This window comes from Pinus tabuliformis, chromosome 3_2 (genome assembly GCF_031772625.1).
Source record: "Pinus tabuliformis cultivar Carrire ecotype Pingquan chromosome 3_2, CPIR1, whole genome shotgun sequence".
Taxonomy (NCBI): domain Eukaryota; kingdom Viridiplantae; phylum Streptophyta; class Pinopsida; order Pinales; family Pinaceae; genus Pinus; species Pinus tabuliformis.
Window position 1 is genome coordinate 748,847,788 of NC_142302.1, and position 16,207 is coordinate 748,863,994.

General features: G+C 37.9%; 2 pseudogenes; both read left to right on the plus strand.

Annotated features, from left to right (window-relative positions):
* The first annotated feature begins 1,240 nt into the window (after positions 1–1,240).
* On the plus strand, positions 1,241–2,026 carry LOC149182758 (protein DWD HYPERSENSITIVE TO UV-B 1 pseudogene; annotated as a pseudogene).
* A 4,109-nt stretch (positions 2,027–6,135) lies between these two features.
* On the plus strand, positions 6,136–6,900 carry LOC149182759 (protein DWD HYPERSENSITIVE TO UV-B 1 pseudogene; annotated as a pseudogene).
* Positions 6,901–16,207: the final 9,307 nt, after the last annotated feature.

Here is a 16,207-nt window from a genome sequence, read left to right on the forward strand (position 1 = left end):
TCATTCATGAAGGAAGAGTTGGTATATTTGGGCTTTGTTGTTTCTACTGATGGTGTTATCACTGAAAATTCTGTTGCTAAAAATTTTTAGCCTAGCTTAAAGACAGGGTGTTTTCGCAGGCCTGAATTCTTTTTTAGCATTTTCGCAGCGCTACCTGTTTAGGTGATTTCGTAGCGTGCTACGAAATTGGGGATTTGCTCGAGTTTTCAGTAGAAGGTTCATGTACTAAATTTTGATGATAAGGTTCCTGCCTGAATGGTGCTTACTACTATTGACACTGCAGTGTTTAGAGCAACACCAGAGCCTTTTTGGTCCATCACAAACAGTTGTTCAGCTGCAGCTCATTAGGATTAATCTTCAAGAGGAAACATGTTTAATAATTACTCCTTTTGTGGCTGAGGGCATTATGGTAAATGTCATAATATGGGTGCTTGCAAAGAGACGGTTGACAGTTGTACAAGCAAAAGTTGCGGTGGTTATGAGGTGGACATAATGCACTTTCAATTGGAACCACAATTCCAGGTCGTTTGTCTGGCACCAACATAAGAGATAATACAAATGGCGCTGGAGGCTATAGGTTTGCCCATTTGGTTGATCTATATGCATCCACATAGTCAGTATCTTGTTGGAAAGAATCCAGCCCTGATTGAAGGCTAAAGTCTGTTATGGCCCTGAAAACTACGACTCAGAAATAGATGTTGGAAGGTCAAATCACAAAGTTTGATTTTTGTAATGGTTACGGCAGAAGAAATTCGAGTCCAATTAACTGCGTTCTCCGGCTCATGCTCGGATTGCAGACTTCGTAGATTGGCAAGGATCTAAGAACAGTCAGCGATGGGAGTCCTAGTGCAAAGACTAAGAGGAATCGAGAGCGGATTGTCGTCAAGCAATCTTAAAGGATGTCTGCTTGCCCTTGTATCCAGTGCTTTCAGAGGGGCAAGCTTTATAATTAAGAAGGAAGGCCTGAAACGTGCTGGAGCAACGAGAGCTCAAAGCTGGACTCCATCCTTTATAGCACCGATTTGTTTTCTGATACTTTCGTCGACAATCTAGAGTTAGATTACAAGCGTCATATGAGTGGAAAGGGAAATGGTTTGCTTATATACAAGTTTTATGCTGTGGTTGTGCGCGTCGACAACATTGGAGGACGACTTTTTTATTGTTTTGTACAACATGCTTAAGGACAAACAAGAAGTTTCGGCCCAGACAATTTGAGTATCATCCATCTGATGCTAGTTTGATGGTCTTCGGGACTTTGGATGGGGAAGTGGTTGTGATCAACCATGAAAGTGGTAAAATTGTCGGACATGTTCAGTCAGTTGGAGCAAATCATAGTATTCTTGGTCTCTGTTGGTTCAACAAGGACCCTTCCAAGCTTATTGCTGGCTCTGACAATGGCACATTACAACTGTATGATGTGAACCGAATGCGCTCAACTGTTCTTCCTTCCAGATATGGTGCAGGCAGCAGCAGTAGAAACCCTGCCACTTACACATATGAAGAGTTTGAGAAATTAACATCTGTCTATATTAATGAAACAGATAATTATTTCCTCGCTAGTGGATATTCAAAACATGTTGCTCTGTATGATGTGTGCAGTAGAAAACGGTTACAAGTTTTCGAAGATCTCCACCGTGAACATATAAATGTGGTAAAGTTTGCTCATCATTCCCCATACTTGTTTGCGACTTCATCTTTTGATCAGGAAGTCAAAACTTGGGACTTACGACAAAAGCCTACACATCCTTTGTATACAACGACCAGCTTAAGAGGGAATGTGATGGTGTGCTTTTCTCGTGATGATCATTATATCCTTTCCTCAACTGTGGATAACGAGGTCAAGCAACACTTAGCTGTGGATGGAAGGCTACATATGAAATTTGACATTACTCCTACAGGAAGTGTTCAGAACTATACTCGGTCATATTATATGAATGGGAGGGATTATATTATTAGTGGGAGTTGTGAGAAAAAAGTTGTTCATATATGCTGTGCTCAGACATGTTCTTGGCAAAGGTGGCCATGAATTGAGTAAGAGCACAGGAAATGCTAGTGGCAGACTTGCTTGCGGTGTTGTCGGTCTTCAAGGATGAATATGAGCAGTTGGTTATTTATAGGCTAGTTCAAATGGTGAACCGTGAAGCCTAGCAAACAACAACTATTCAATTTTGTGAGCAGTTTAGAGGAAGACTGTGTTTTTTAAGTCACACAGCAGTTTCGTAGCGCGCTACGAAACTGCTGTAGATGACTGTTTTATGAGAAAAAATGAAATTGATGCTGAGGTCAGCTAATTTTGAATGAAATGTTTCAAGAGCATAAAGGTGACTATTCAAAACTATCCTAGTTGTTCAGAAGATGACAGATGTGCATTGCAAAAAGGTGAAATGTTTTGTTTCCAGCTAAAGTCTCGTTAAAGGTACTTTATGACCGAATTATTAGGGTTTTGGTTTTAGTCTTCGGTGATCCGGTTTGTACACCTGTTCAGCTCATAAGGCTTCCAGCTCATTTGAAAGGTGTGGTGATATGCGTTGTTTGGGAAGAATTAAAGAGCAGAGGACATGTTTTTAAAGTGATGAAGAGTGATGGGAGACAGAGGCCGTGAAAACAGAGCACCTTCCTTGGTTAATTAATGAAGCCATCTACGTGACTGGAATCCAAGGCCAGCTCATTCAGTGTGTTCTCCTTCAAGATACCTCAACCGAAACAGAAAGAGGACATGTGGCAGCATTCACAAAAGCATCATGCATACGAGGAGATAGAGTTAGAATGTCAATGTGATTAGGACTCTATGTATTTACAGCGCAATACCTTTTGTATTTAATAAGTTTGTTTAAAATAGATAAGGATAGTTAATAGGAACCTTCGAGCTCCCCTCATGCTGGAGGAGGAGACTCAAGGTAGTTTTAGTTTGGTTTTCCTATATATAGGAGAAACTCTGATGTAAATGTTGTTGGGAGATTTATGAAAAAACAGAGTTTCATTTTGGCTGATGTAAAAGACTTATTACAATAATAGAAAAACAGCTGTTGTTTCTTCTCAAGATTCTCAATAGATCATATTGTTCAAATGTATGGTGGTTTATTCTCTTAGTGTTCTTTTTACAGTATTGTTACAACATAATCACTCAGAATTCATGTTTAATGCTCTGACTTCTTGTATGCTTGGCAATCTGTGGTTTATGTAAAGTATGTTTGAACATCTGATGTAAAGAGCCTTGACTTCCATGAAAAGACAGTGCTTTTGTTTACTGAAATGGGTGAGACTCCATAAGCCCAATGAAGACTAATTTGATATTTGTCCAACCATCTTATTTTTCATGTGTTGTTTAAAAGAGTTAGCCATCTTTTCTTGCCCTTAATGCATATCAAAAATCTGTGAGAGAGCCCTCTCTGACTAAGGAGGCTAAACCTTAGTCTAAAGCCTGGTCTGAAACAGTTTCATGAGATCTTGCTAAGTAGCAGCCCTTAGTACACGATTTTGTGATAACATTTTGGTGCGTCTGCCGGGAGCCTGAAGTCTATTCATTCCCGAAATCAATGGTTGAACTTCTGAAGGTAGCAGGAGCTCAGACATCAATTTGAGGCTGCAAAACTACCTTGGCGACTCCACACAGCAAATAACAAATTAGAAGGTGACTCCACTGCTAGAAGATCAGTAGCTTGATGAAGTCTCAAGATGGATTCTACTGCAAGAATGAATGCCAGGTATGCTCCTATGGATCGGTCTCATATCCCTGGTTTTCCAAATCCTATGCCAAAGGTTGATTGGTTAGATGATCTTCCAATATTCAAAGATGAAAAGAAGGACAATGCTGCTCTTCATTTGGTTAGGTTTCATATGCATGTACGCAGTCTTAAGGTTCACTTTCCTGAGGATTGTCTCATGAGGATGTTTATGGCCACTTTAGAAGGAAAAGCATGGTCTTGGTATAAAAGTCTGGAAAATGGTTCAATCTATTCGCTTGCTAGTTTTCATGATGTGTTCTGTGAAATGTATAAAGAATGTTATCCTTCTTTGTTGTTGCTCAAAGATTGCTGTGGGCATTCTTTAAATCTTATTCAGTACTTGGAGGATTGTTATGGTGATGATGAATTTATGGATGAAGAAATTTTAGAGGCTCTCCATAACAATGCATTCCAGCACCAAGGAGAGGGTATAACATCTCATGAAACGCAGCATGAGGAGCAGCAGGGGTTTAGTTATGAAACCCATGTTTCATCCTTTGATATTGATGTAGAGATGCAGCAGATTGGTCCGGCTTTAGATCATGATGAAGATGAAATTGATTGCACCCAGCAAGAAGAAATATTGGAGGAAATTTTCTATGACCCTCAGGCAGAGGAAAAGCTTGCTCAATTTTGTAATTCCTTGTAGCAGCTTACTTCAAATAATGATCATAGTAGTGAGGAAAATTACATTGTTTGTGAGCATCATTCAGAAAGGCAGTTGGATGGCATATCAAATGAATTTGGTGTGGCTGAAGATAAGTTCTCTAAAGATACAGAAAGTTTTGAGAATCAGCGAACTAACCATGTGTTTTTTGACCCTATAGCTGAATACATGGAAAAGATTTGCTGTTCAGGCGGCTTCCAGTTATATTTTCATGTTGAAGAACAGTTACACCTCATGCTGCCTCGGTTACTTCAGTATCTGGCTTATTTTTGTTTCAAGCACAGCCAAAGGACTCAAATGTTAGATAAAACAGAGGATTGGCTGCATTGGAAATTTCACATTGATTGAGCTGAAGAAGTTGAAATGGTTAGGGTAGGTAGGTAGAGGTAAATGCAAATAAGCTCAAGGTTAACTGAGCATTTTTTTTTCAGTAGATGTAGCTTTCTTTCTCCTACAGTTATGCTTGTCAAGAAAATTTCTGTCACAAATGGATAAGGCACTGGAGCTGCATGTTCTTAGTGCACCACAAGGGCACACTATCCCAAGTGGAGCCACTGTTATCACTGAAAATTCTGTTGCTAAAAATTTTTAGCCTAGCTTAAAGACAGGGTGTTTTCGCAGCGCCTGAATTCTTTTTTAGCATTTTCGCAGCGCTACCTGTTTAGGTGATTTCGTAGCGTGCTACGAAATTGGGGATTTGCTCGAGTTTTCAGCAGAAGGTTCATGTACTAAATTTTGATGATAAGGTTCCTGCCTGAATGGTGCTTACTACTATTGACACTGCAGTGTTTAGAGCAACAACAGAGCCTTTTTGGTCCATCACAAACAGTTGTTCAGCTGCAGCTCATTAGGATTAATCTTCAAGAGGAAACATGTTTAATAATTACTCCTTTTGTGGCTGAGGGCATTATGGTAAATGTCATAATATGGGTGCTTGCAAAGAGACGGTTGACAGTTGTACAAGCAAAAGTTGCGGTGGATATGAGGTGGACATAATGCACTTTCAATTGGAACCAAAATTCCAGGTCGTTTGTCTGGCACCAACATAAGAGATAATACAAATGGCGCTGGAGGCTATAGGTTTGCCCATTTGGTTGATCTATATGCATCCACATAGTCAGTATCTTGTTGGAAAGAATCCAGCCCTGATTGAAGGCTAAAGTCTGTTATGGCCCTGAAAACTACGACTCAGAAATAGATGTTGGAAGGTCAAATCACAAAGTTTGATTTTTGTAATGGTTATGGCAGGAGAAATTCAAGTCCAATTAACTACGTTCTCCAGCTCATGCTCGGATTGCAGACTTCGTAGATTGGCAGGGATCTAAGAACAGTCAGCGATGGGAGTCCTAGTGCAAAGACTAAGAGGAATCAAGAGCGGATTGTCATCAAGCAATCTTAAAGGATGTCTGCTTGCCCTTGTATCCAGTGCTTTCAGAGGGGCAAGCTTTATAATTAAGAAGGAAGGCCTGAAACGTGCTGGAGCAACGAGAGCTCAAAGCTGGACTCCATCCTTTATAGCACCGATTTGTTTTCTGATACTTTCGTCGACAATCTGGAGTTAGATTACAAGCGTCATATGAGTGGAAAGGGAAATGGTTTGCTTATATACAAGTTTTATGCTGTGGTTGTGCGCGTCGACAACATTGGAGGATGACTTTTTTATTGTTTTGTACAACATGCTTAAGGACAAACAAGAAGTTTCGGCCCAGACAATTTGAGTATCATCCATCTGATGCTAGTTTGATGGTCTTCGGGACTTTGGATGGGGAAGTGGTTGTGATCAACCATGAAAGTGGTAAAATTGTCGGACATGTTCAGTCAGTTGGAGCAAATCATAGTATTCTTGGTCTCTGTTGGTTCAACAAGGACCCTTCCAAGCTTATTGCTGGCTCTGACAATGGCACATTACAACTGTATGATGTGAACCGAATGCGCTCAACTGTTCTTCCTTCCAGATATGGTGCAGGCAGCAGCAGTAGAAACCCTGCCACTTACACATATGAAGAGTTTGAGAAATTAACATCTGTCTATATTAATGAAACAGATAATTATTTCCTTGCTAGTGGATATTCAAAACATGTTGCTCTGTATGATGTGTGCAGTAGAAAACGGTTACAAGTTTTCGAAGATCTCCACCGTGAACATATAAATGTGGTAAAGTTTGCTCATCATTCCCCATACTTGTTTGCGACTTCATCTTTTGATCAGGAAATCAAAACTTGGGACTTACGACAAAAGCCTACACATCCTTTGTATACAACGACCAGCTTAAGAGGGAATGTGATGGTGTGCTTTTCTCGTGATGATCATTATATCCTTTCCTCAACTGTGGATAATGAGGTCAAGCAACACTTAGCTGTGGATGGAAGGCTACATATGAAATTTGACATTACTCCTACAGGAAGTGTTCAGAACTATACTCGGTCATATTATATGAATGGGAGGGATTACATTATTAGTGGGAGTTGTGAGAAAAAAGTTGTTCGTATATGCTGTGCTCAGACATGATCTTGGCAAAGGTGGCCATGAATTGAGTAAGAGCACAGGAAATGCTGGTGGCAGACTTGCTTGCGGTGTTGTCGGTCTTCAAGGATGAATATGAGCAGTTGGTTATTTATAGGCTGGTTCAAATGGTGAACCGTGAAGCCTAGCAAACAGCAGCTATTCAATTTTGTGAGCAGTTTAGAGGAAGACTGTGTTTTTTAAGTCACACAGCAGTTTCGTAGCGCGCTACGAAACTGCTGTAGATGACTGTTTTATGAGAAAAAATGAAATTGATGCTGAGGTCAGCTAATTTTGAATGAAATGTTTCAAGAGCATAAAGGTGACTATTCAAAACTATCCTAGCTGTTCAGAAGATGACAGATGTGCATTGCAAAAAGGTGAAATGTTTTGTTTCCAGCTAAAGTCTCGTTAAAGGTACTTTATGACCGAATTATTAGGGTTTTGGTTTTAGTCTTCGGTGATCCGGTTTGTACACCTGTTCAGCTCATAAGGCTTCCAGCGCATTTGAAAGGTGTGGTGATATGCGTTGTTTGGGAAGAATTAAAGAGCAGAGGACATGTTTTTAAAGTGATGAAGAGTGATGGGAGACAGAGGCCGTGAAAACAGAGCACCTTCCTTGGTTAATTAATGAAGCCATCTACGTGACTGGAATCCAAGGCCAGCTCATTCAGTGTGTTCTCCTTCAAGATACCTCAACCGAAACAGAAAGAGGACATGTGGCAGCATTCACAAAAGCATCATGCATACGAGGAGATAGAGTTAGAATGTCAATGTGATTAGGACTCTATGTATTTACAGCGCAATACCTTTTGTATTTAATAAGTTTGTTTAAAATAGATAAGGATAGTTAATAGGAACCTTCGAGCTCCCCTCATGCTGGAGGAGGAGACTCAAGGTAGTTTTAGTTTGGTTTTCCTATATATAGGAGAAACTCTGATGTAAATGGGGTTGGGAGATTTATGAAAAAACAGAGTTTCATTTTGGCTGATGTAAAAGACTTATTACAGTAATAGAAAAACAGCTGTTGTTTCTTCTCAAGATTCTCAATAGATCATATTGTTCAAATGTATGGTGGTTTATTCTCTTAGTGTTCTTTTTACAGTATTGTTACAGCATAATCACTCAGAATTCATGTTTAATGCTCTGACTTCCTGTATGCTTGGCAATCTGTGGTTTATGTAAAGTATGTTTGAACATCTGATGTAAAGAGCCTTGACTTCCATGAAAAGACAGTGCTTTTGTTTACTGAAATGGGTGAGACTCCATAAGCCCAATGAAGACTAATTTGATATTTGTCCAACCATCTTATTTTTCATGTGTTGTTTAAAAGAGTTAGCCATCTTTTCTTGCCCTTAATGCATATCAAAAATCTGTGAGAGAGCCCTCTCTGACTAAGGAGGCTAAACCTTAGTCTAAAGCCTGGTCTGAAACAGTTTCATGAGATCTTGCTAAGTAGCAGCCCTTAGTACATGATTTTGTGGTAACAGATGGAAAGATGGATCCAGAGAAGATAAAGGCGATCATAGAGTGGCCTTCACCGAAGGGTGTTTTTGAAGTAAGAAGTTTTCATGGTCTTGCTAGTTTTTATATAAAATTCATAAGGAATTTTAGTGAGATCAATGCTTCTATTATTGACATTATAAAGAAGGATAAACATCCATTTAAATGGATTGTTGAAGCAGAAAAGAACTTCCAGCTGTTGAAAAGAAATATCACTGAAAAGCCTATTTTAATTTTGCCTGATTTTAATAAACCTTTTCAAGTGAAATGTGATGCTAGTGGAGAAGCTATTGGCGTTGTTTTAAGTCAGGAGGACAAACTTGTAGCTTATTTCAGTGAAAAACTGTATGAATCAAAGAAGAAATATTCTTCTTATGATAAGGAATTTTATGCAGTTGTACAGTCATTGAAAAAGTGGAGACATTACTTGATGTCTAAAGAATTTATACTATATTTAGACAATCATGCATTGCAGTACATTATGCAATAGCCAAAGCTTAATCAGAAACATGCAAAATGGGTATAATATCTTCAAGGTTTTAATTTTGTATTAAAACATATAAATGGTCAATCAAACAAAGTAGAAGATGCCTTAAGCAGAAAAAGTATTCTAGTTCAGGAAAGTCAAATTCAAGTGTTGGGTTTTGATTTTCTTAAAGAATTATATGAGAAATATTTATATTTTAAAGAGGCATTCGAAGCTTTGAAAAATCCTATTTTGTTAGACAGAAGTAAGTCGCTGGATTTGTTCTTGCAAGAAGGATTGTTGTTTAAAAGAAATCAGTTGTGCATACCAAATTTCTCTATGAGAGAAAATTTAATCAAGGAGAAACATAGTGGTGGACTTGGAGGAAATTTTGGTGTAGACAAGACGTATGAGTAGTTGAATCAGTTTTATTTCTGGCCGAAGATGAGATCTAAAGTGGAAAAGTATGTAAAAAATTGTAAAGTCTGTTAGTATGTGAAAGGAAGGAGCCAAAACACAGGTTTGTATGTTCCATTACCTATTCCAGATAGACCTTGGGAAATGGTAAGTATGGATTTTGTTTTGGGTTTACCAAAAACTCAAAGAGGAAATGATTCAATTTATGTTGTGGTTGACAAATTTTCTAAAATGGCACATTTTATTCCATGTTATAAAACCATTGATGCCACTCACATTTCTAATATGTTTTTTAAGGAGATTTTAAGGTTGCATGGATTACCTAAGAGCATTGTTTCAGGCAGACACACTAGATTTGATGGTCATTTCTGGAGGACCTTGTGGAAGAAATTTGGTACTAAATTGATTTCAGTTCAACTTATCATCCTTAGACTGATGGACAGACTGAAGTTGTAAACAGAAGCTTGGGTAATCTTCTAAGAAGTCTAGCAGGCAAACATCCAAAACAGTGGGATCAAATTTTGGCACAGGCTGAATATGCTTATAATTATTATCCTAACAAGAGTACACGGCACAGTCCATTCCATATAGTTTATGGGATGCACCCAAGAGGAGTGTCTGAATTAAGAGACTTGGGAAAAGCTAAAATGAGAAGTTCTAAAGGAGAATATTTTTCTTCAAATATTCAAGAAATACATGAATAGGTAAAACAACAGTTACAGGATAGCAACATAAAGTACAAGAACAGAGCAGATTTAAAGAAGAGAGAAGTCAATTTTGAAGTTGGAGATTTGGTTTTAGCACACCTAAGGAAGGAAAGATTTCCAAAAAGGGAGTATAACAAGTTAAAATTTAAGAAAATTGGACCATGCAGAGCCTTGAGGAAATTTTTTGCAAATTCATATGAAATTGAGTTACCCCCTAACATTGGAATATCTCCAATTTTCAATGTTGCTGATTTGTATAGGTATGAAAATAGAAATGTGGATGATACAACAGAAGCTAAAGAAGAACAACAGGTTGATTGGGTAAAACAATTACCTACAATAAAGGCATTGCAGCCAGAAAAGATTTTAGATAAGAGATTGTTTAAAAAGATAAGAGGACAAGAGTATTTTCAGTATTTGATCAAGTGGAAGGATCAACCAATTGTAGTTGCTACCTGGATGACCGATGCCCTGCTACAGAAATTGGGCAGTTCTGTAGAAGATCTCATGGACAGGATCCCATGAAGAATTTCGTCCTCGGTAGTCTGATGCAGGAGCATGAGGCTTGAAGACACAAGACTTCGAAATTTTTTCTAAAAATACATTATATACCTATATATATAAGCAAAGGAGTGGGATCCTTTAGTTGTCACTTTACAAAGCTTTCTAGATAGGATTTGAGCTAGAATTCAGGGATTTGAATTCTCTTGTAATTAATTCAAGCATTTAGGCTTAGTTGAGATTCTTGAGGAGAATATCATGCAGATTAGATATTATTTAGGATTAGGCAGATTTGATCCATTGATTCAGGATCTAATTGTTGTATGTACATGTATTTATGTAAGTTTTGAATTAGTTGAATGGGATTTTGACAAATTTTGGCTACATTTTGGCTGAAGAGGATTGGAATGTAAAATTTGGAATCTCTTTGTATCTCTGTGAATACTATGCATGATTGGTCAAATCCCAAAGGTTTTAATTTCCTTCGAAATATTTCTAAATTTTGTTGATTTCCAGTTTGAGCCCTCTAGAATTAGAGTTTTGTATATTCTTGTGTTGTCACATCTAAATCTTCACTCACTATGTATTTAAATAAACTTGGTGGAAGTGCAAAGTCTGGCAAGGAAACCTAATAAATTCGCAAGAAACTTAGGAGAACATCTGAATCGTCTGATCGGACAAATCCAATAGATTTAATGGTCATTGTATGCCAACTAGCGTAGATGTTAATCAGAATAGTAGAGTGGTCTTCGTAGGTGTAAGTAGTATCTCGCACAGTCAAAAAGTGGTAAGTGGTATTCTACAATTTCACACAATTACCCTTATCAGGTGACACGTAGCACGAGAAAACTACTTTTCTCACGCGCCCTCGACCTGATATCGGTTGTGCAAGAGTCCACGTGAGATTACACAATAGCCGCTGGATCAAGTGGGATTTATTGATAGTGGAGATCGGCCAAGCTAGTTGGCGAGCGAGCGACATGATAGCCATTGGATTGAAGGGGTCAGATCTAACGGTGATCGCGTCAAAAGATGCACGTGAGTTAATTTAAATTTCAGACACGATAAGGTTATGAATTGGGTTTTTAAATTACTTTTGGTTCTATGGTAAATTTGAGGATTTGCTATATACCAAGTAAATTAAAGAGTTCTGCTATTTTAGTTGAATAACTAAAATTGGAGGTTGATGACTGATACTCCAAAGGAAAACTAAGAAAACTTGAAGGAATAGTTGCTAGTTTTGAACAATTATCCTTAACACCTGCAACCAACCCACCACAATACTTATGATATTTTGTGTCATCTCATTTACGATTTGTTTACACAACTTTGTAGATACCTCTCTCGTGTCATACAATGAATATAACAATTGATACTTAATCCTTTCATGTGACTTGGGCAGTTTTGTAATCATATAAACAACTTCATTTTCTGGTATCGAACACATGTCTATGACCTTTCCTAGCACCTCATAAATTCCACTATCATTAGGTATATCAACATATAGATATATCTACACATCTTCACTTTCTCTTTCTTTCACATACCATACATTTTCTGGAATTTTCACTTCGTTTGATTTCTTCCAATATGAAATCGTCTTCTTATCGTTTGAGGCACTTGAACAATTTGTAGCTATCAGCTCAGGTTTGATTCATCCAAAAATGCTTTTTGAGGATCCAAATTTAATCATCTTTGGTCCAGAAAGATTCACAGAAATCTTCTTTGATGCCATTTTCCTGCAAAAAAAGACACATAATCAGTAAATTACAAAAAAATAATAGCTTAAATTAACAAAAAAAATGATAAATGATAATTAATTTTTTTAAACATAACAATTTTAAAAAACTTAAAACTAAATAAGAAATTTAAAAAATATAGCCCCGTGCAGCCCCACCCCAAAAATCGGCCCGCCACCCCGGGCCAGCCATTGGGTTGTCGAGGTGGGGCAAGGGTGTTGGGTCCCTATAATACTAGTGATTACCCCATTACTATTGTAGTTATACCCCTTATTAATATTGTTGTGCCCCTATTTCCCCCATATTGTTATTACTGTGCCCCATAGAATCCCTCTATTGTTATTTTTGTGGCTTTATATTATTATTGTTAGGTCAGCTGGATTATATTGTGACTCCTTAGACTCCTATATATAGAAAGGAGGTTTTGTCATTTGAATCATCAAAGAATTGTTCATTTATGTAATGTAAAGGAGGTTGCCCCCTCGAAGAGGCTGAATTCTAAGGCGTTGATCTATCTTTTCTATCTTTTCTTGAGTTGGTCTCATAACATTTGGTATCAGAGCTTTGGATTCTAGGGTTTCACTGCTCCAAACAGGTCATCATGGCATTTTCGCTATAACGTTTTTTCTGTGACGTTTTAGAAGTTGAAAAAAAAACCATTTGAGAAGAAATCGCGCTGAACCTTAGGTCCAAATTTCAGAGCTTTTCGCGCTATATTTGTGGAGATATGATCTGAGGAAGTTGGTCTTTGTGCAGACTCCTGAATTACATTCCAAACAGGTGACCTGGGGAAAATCGTCATAACTTTCTCTCTGAGGATCGGATTGAAATTTCGTAAGAAGGTACAGAAAGAGGACAGACTGTAGTTTCTTGTATGCATTTTTCAGATCCAAAGGTCGAAACAGTGACTCATGGCACGTCGTACAAGTTCGCTCTACTGAACTAGTCTATAATCAAGTCACTGTGGGAGATTTCGCATAACTCTTCCTTGGAAAATCCAATTTGGGTCAGACTTGTGTCATTGGAAATAAGACACAGAGGGCTACTGCAGGTCACAAATTCAGAACTAGATGATCAAAAAGTGCAGAGATACATCAGAGGCAATATCTAGCTCCTACAAAGTGAAAAAATGTGTGTAGATTTTCTTAAATTTTTGCTTAAGCTTGGTTTGAAAATTTATTTTGAAGGAATTCAAAGGGCATAATAGAGCATTATTATCTGTAACTGATGCCTCGAAAAAAGAAAATGCAAACACCTAGTAAGGAACCTGAAAGCTCTAGCATGACTCATGAAGAAGAAGAAGAAATGCTATATGATATATCAAAATTACAAGAACAAGTGCAACGGGTGTCACTTGCACAAAAAGCAACAGAATCTAAGATGGATGGTTTAAGGAAAGATGTAGAAGCTAATATGGATGGTTTAAATAAAGGCGTAGAAGCTAAGATGGATGGCATGGAATCTAAGGTGAATGGCATGGACGCTAAAATTGATGGCATGGATGATAAGATGGAAGAATTGAAGATAAATATGAATAAGTTGCTACAAGAAATGGTCACTAAGGGTTAAAGGGTACTAAAGGAAACTCATGATGAGAACAAAAGAAATGTTAATCATGATTCCATAGACTCTAATGTTGGATCGAAGACTCACCATGTTCCAAAAATCGATATGAGGAAGTTTGATGGCAAGGATCCCGCCACATGGATATTACAGATGGAGCAATTCTTCGATCTCAATAATGTGCAAAACACACAAAAGGTATGTATGGCAACTTTATATTTGGAACCAAATCAGTTTGTATGGTATCAATGGCTTTGCTCTTGTAAACAATTTATCACTTGGGAAATTTTTACGGAAGAATTGATAGCACATTATGAGGATACAAAAAGCAACACTTTTTTTAGCCAATTGATAAGTCTCAAACAAAAGGGTTCAATAATGGAGCACATTGAGGAGTTCCAAAAATTGAACATAAGGGTAAAATATATTCCAGAGGAGCATAGGATTGATTTGTTCATAGGGTCTTTAAAGGATAATATCCAACATGATGTTCGCCTTTGGGAACCTGATTCATTAGAAAAGGCATTCAGGTTAGCAAGAAAAATGGAAAGCAAAATTATGGCAACCAGGAAGCATACCACTCACAACTATAAAGACGGAAGTGTTGTTGCCCATAGTCTTCCACAACCTATAAGGTTGACACCACAACAATTGGAAGAAAAAAGAGCAAAAGGGCTTTGTTACAGTTGTGATAGCAAATACACTAAAGGTCATAAGTGTGCTGAGAAGAAATTATTCTACATAGATTGTGAAGAGGAAGAAGAAAAGGAGCAAGAAAGGTCAAAAGAAGAGGATATACTCCAGGAACAAAGCCTAGATGAAGAACAAATAAATCCGACCATATCTTGTAATGCATTGGCAGGAATTACCACTCCTCAAACCATCAAGATAGAAGGACAAATCAAGAAGAAAAAGGTAATAGTGTTGATTGATTCAGGAAGCACCCACAATTTTATTCATTGTAAGGTAGCAAAAGAATTGAATTGCTTCCTATATCCAGCACCAGAGTGTCAAGTGATGATTGCAAATGGAGGAACAATAAATTGCTCTAGAAAGTGCCATAATATCAAGCTATCCATGGGAGAATATGTATTGACTAGCCCAATGCTTTCCATTCCAATGGGAGGTGCTGATGTTGTACTAGGAGTCCAATGGCTACAATCCTTGGGTACAATAGCTTTTAATTTTCAAGAACTTTTCATCAAATTTTCTACGGAAGGAAAGGAAGTTGAATTAAGGGGTATTGCAGGGAAACCGGGAAAGATAATCAGCTCTAATGGTATGACAAAGCTTCTAAAAGAGGAGCAAAGAGGTGTAATTGCACAATTATGTTCGCTAGATGTTTCCACATCGGAATCATCTATTTCTCCAGATCTCCAAAAAGTCCTGGACAATCATTCCAAGGTATTTGAGACTCCCAAAGGTCTCCCACCTATGCGTGATCATGATCATGCTATTCATCTGATTCCAGGAAGTGTTCCTCCAAACATCAGGCCGTACAGATATCCCTATGTCCAAAAGAGTGAAATTGAACGTATGGTTGCAGAAATGCTAGAGGCTGGTATAATTCAACTGAGTCAAAGTTCTTTCTCTGCTCCAGTAGTATTGGTGCACAAGAAGGATGGATCATGGCGCATGTGTCCGGATTATAGGGAGCTCAACAAGCTCACTATTAAAGATAAGTTCCCCATTCCTGTCATTGATGAATTACTGGATGAATTGCATGGATCAATTTACTTCACCAAGTTGGATCTTCATTCAGGATATCATCAAATCAGAATGAAGACTGAAGACATTCCGAAAACAGCATTTAGAACTCATGAGGGTCATTATGAATTTTTGGTCATGCCTTTTGGCCTTACCAATGCACCTTCAACATTTCAAGGTTTGATGAATTCAATTTTCAAACCATTCCTTAGAAAATTTGTGTTAGTATTTTTTGATGATATACTAATCTACAGCAAGTCTTGGAAGGATCATGTTGAACATGTTGACAGGGTGCTACAACTATTGGAGGAGAAACAATTATATGCAAAAAGATCCAAATGTTTCTTTGGAGTCCAGGAGGTGGAATATCTGGGTCATATTGTATCTCATGAAGGAGTTAAGGTAGACCCTAGCAAAATTAAAGCCATTAAGGAATGGAAAATCCCCACATCCATAAAGCATCTGCGAGGATTTCTCAGGTTGACAGGGTATTATCGCAAGTTTGTTAAGAATTATGGGAGAATAGCAGCACCTCTAACAACATTATTGAAGAAAGATGCATTTTCATGGACTCCAGAAGCAACAAAGGCCTTTGAACATCTTAAAGAGGCAATGTGCCAAGCACCAGTCTTAGCTACACCGGACTTCACAAAAACCTTTATTGTGGAATGTGATGCTTCAGGAAATGGAATTGGTGCTGTTCTAATGCA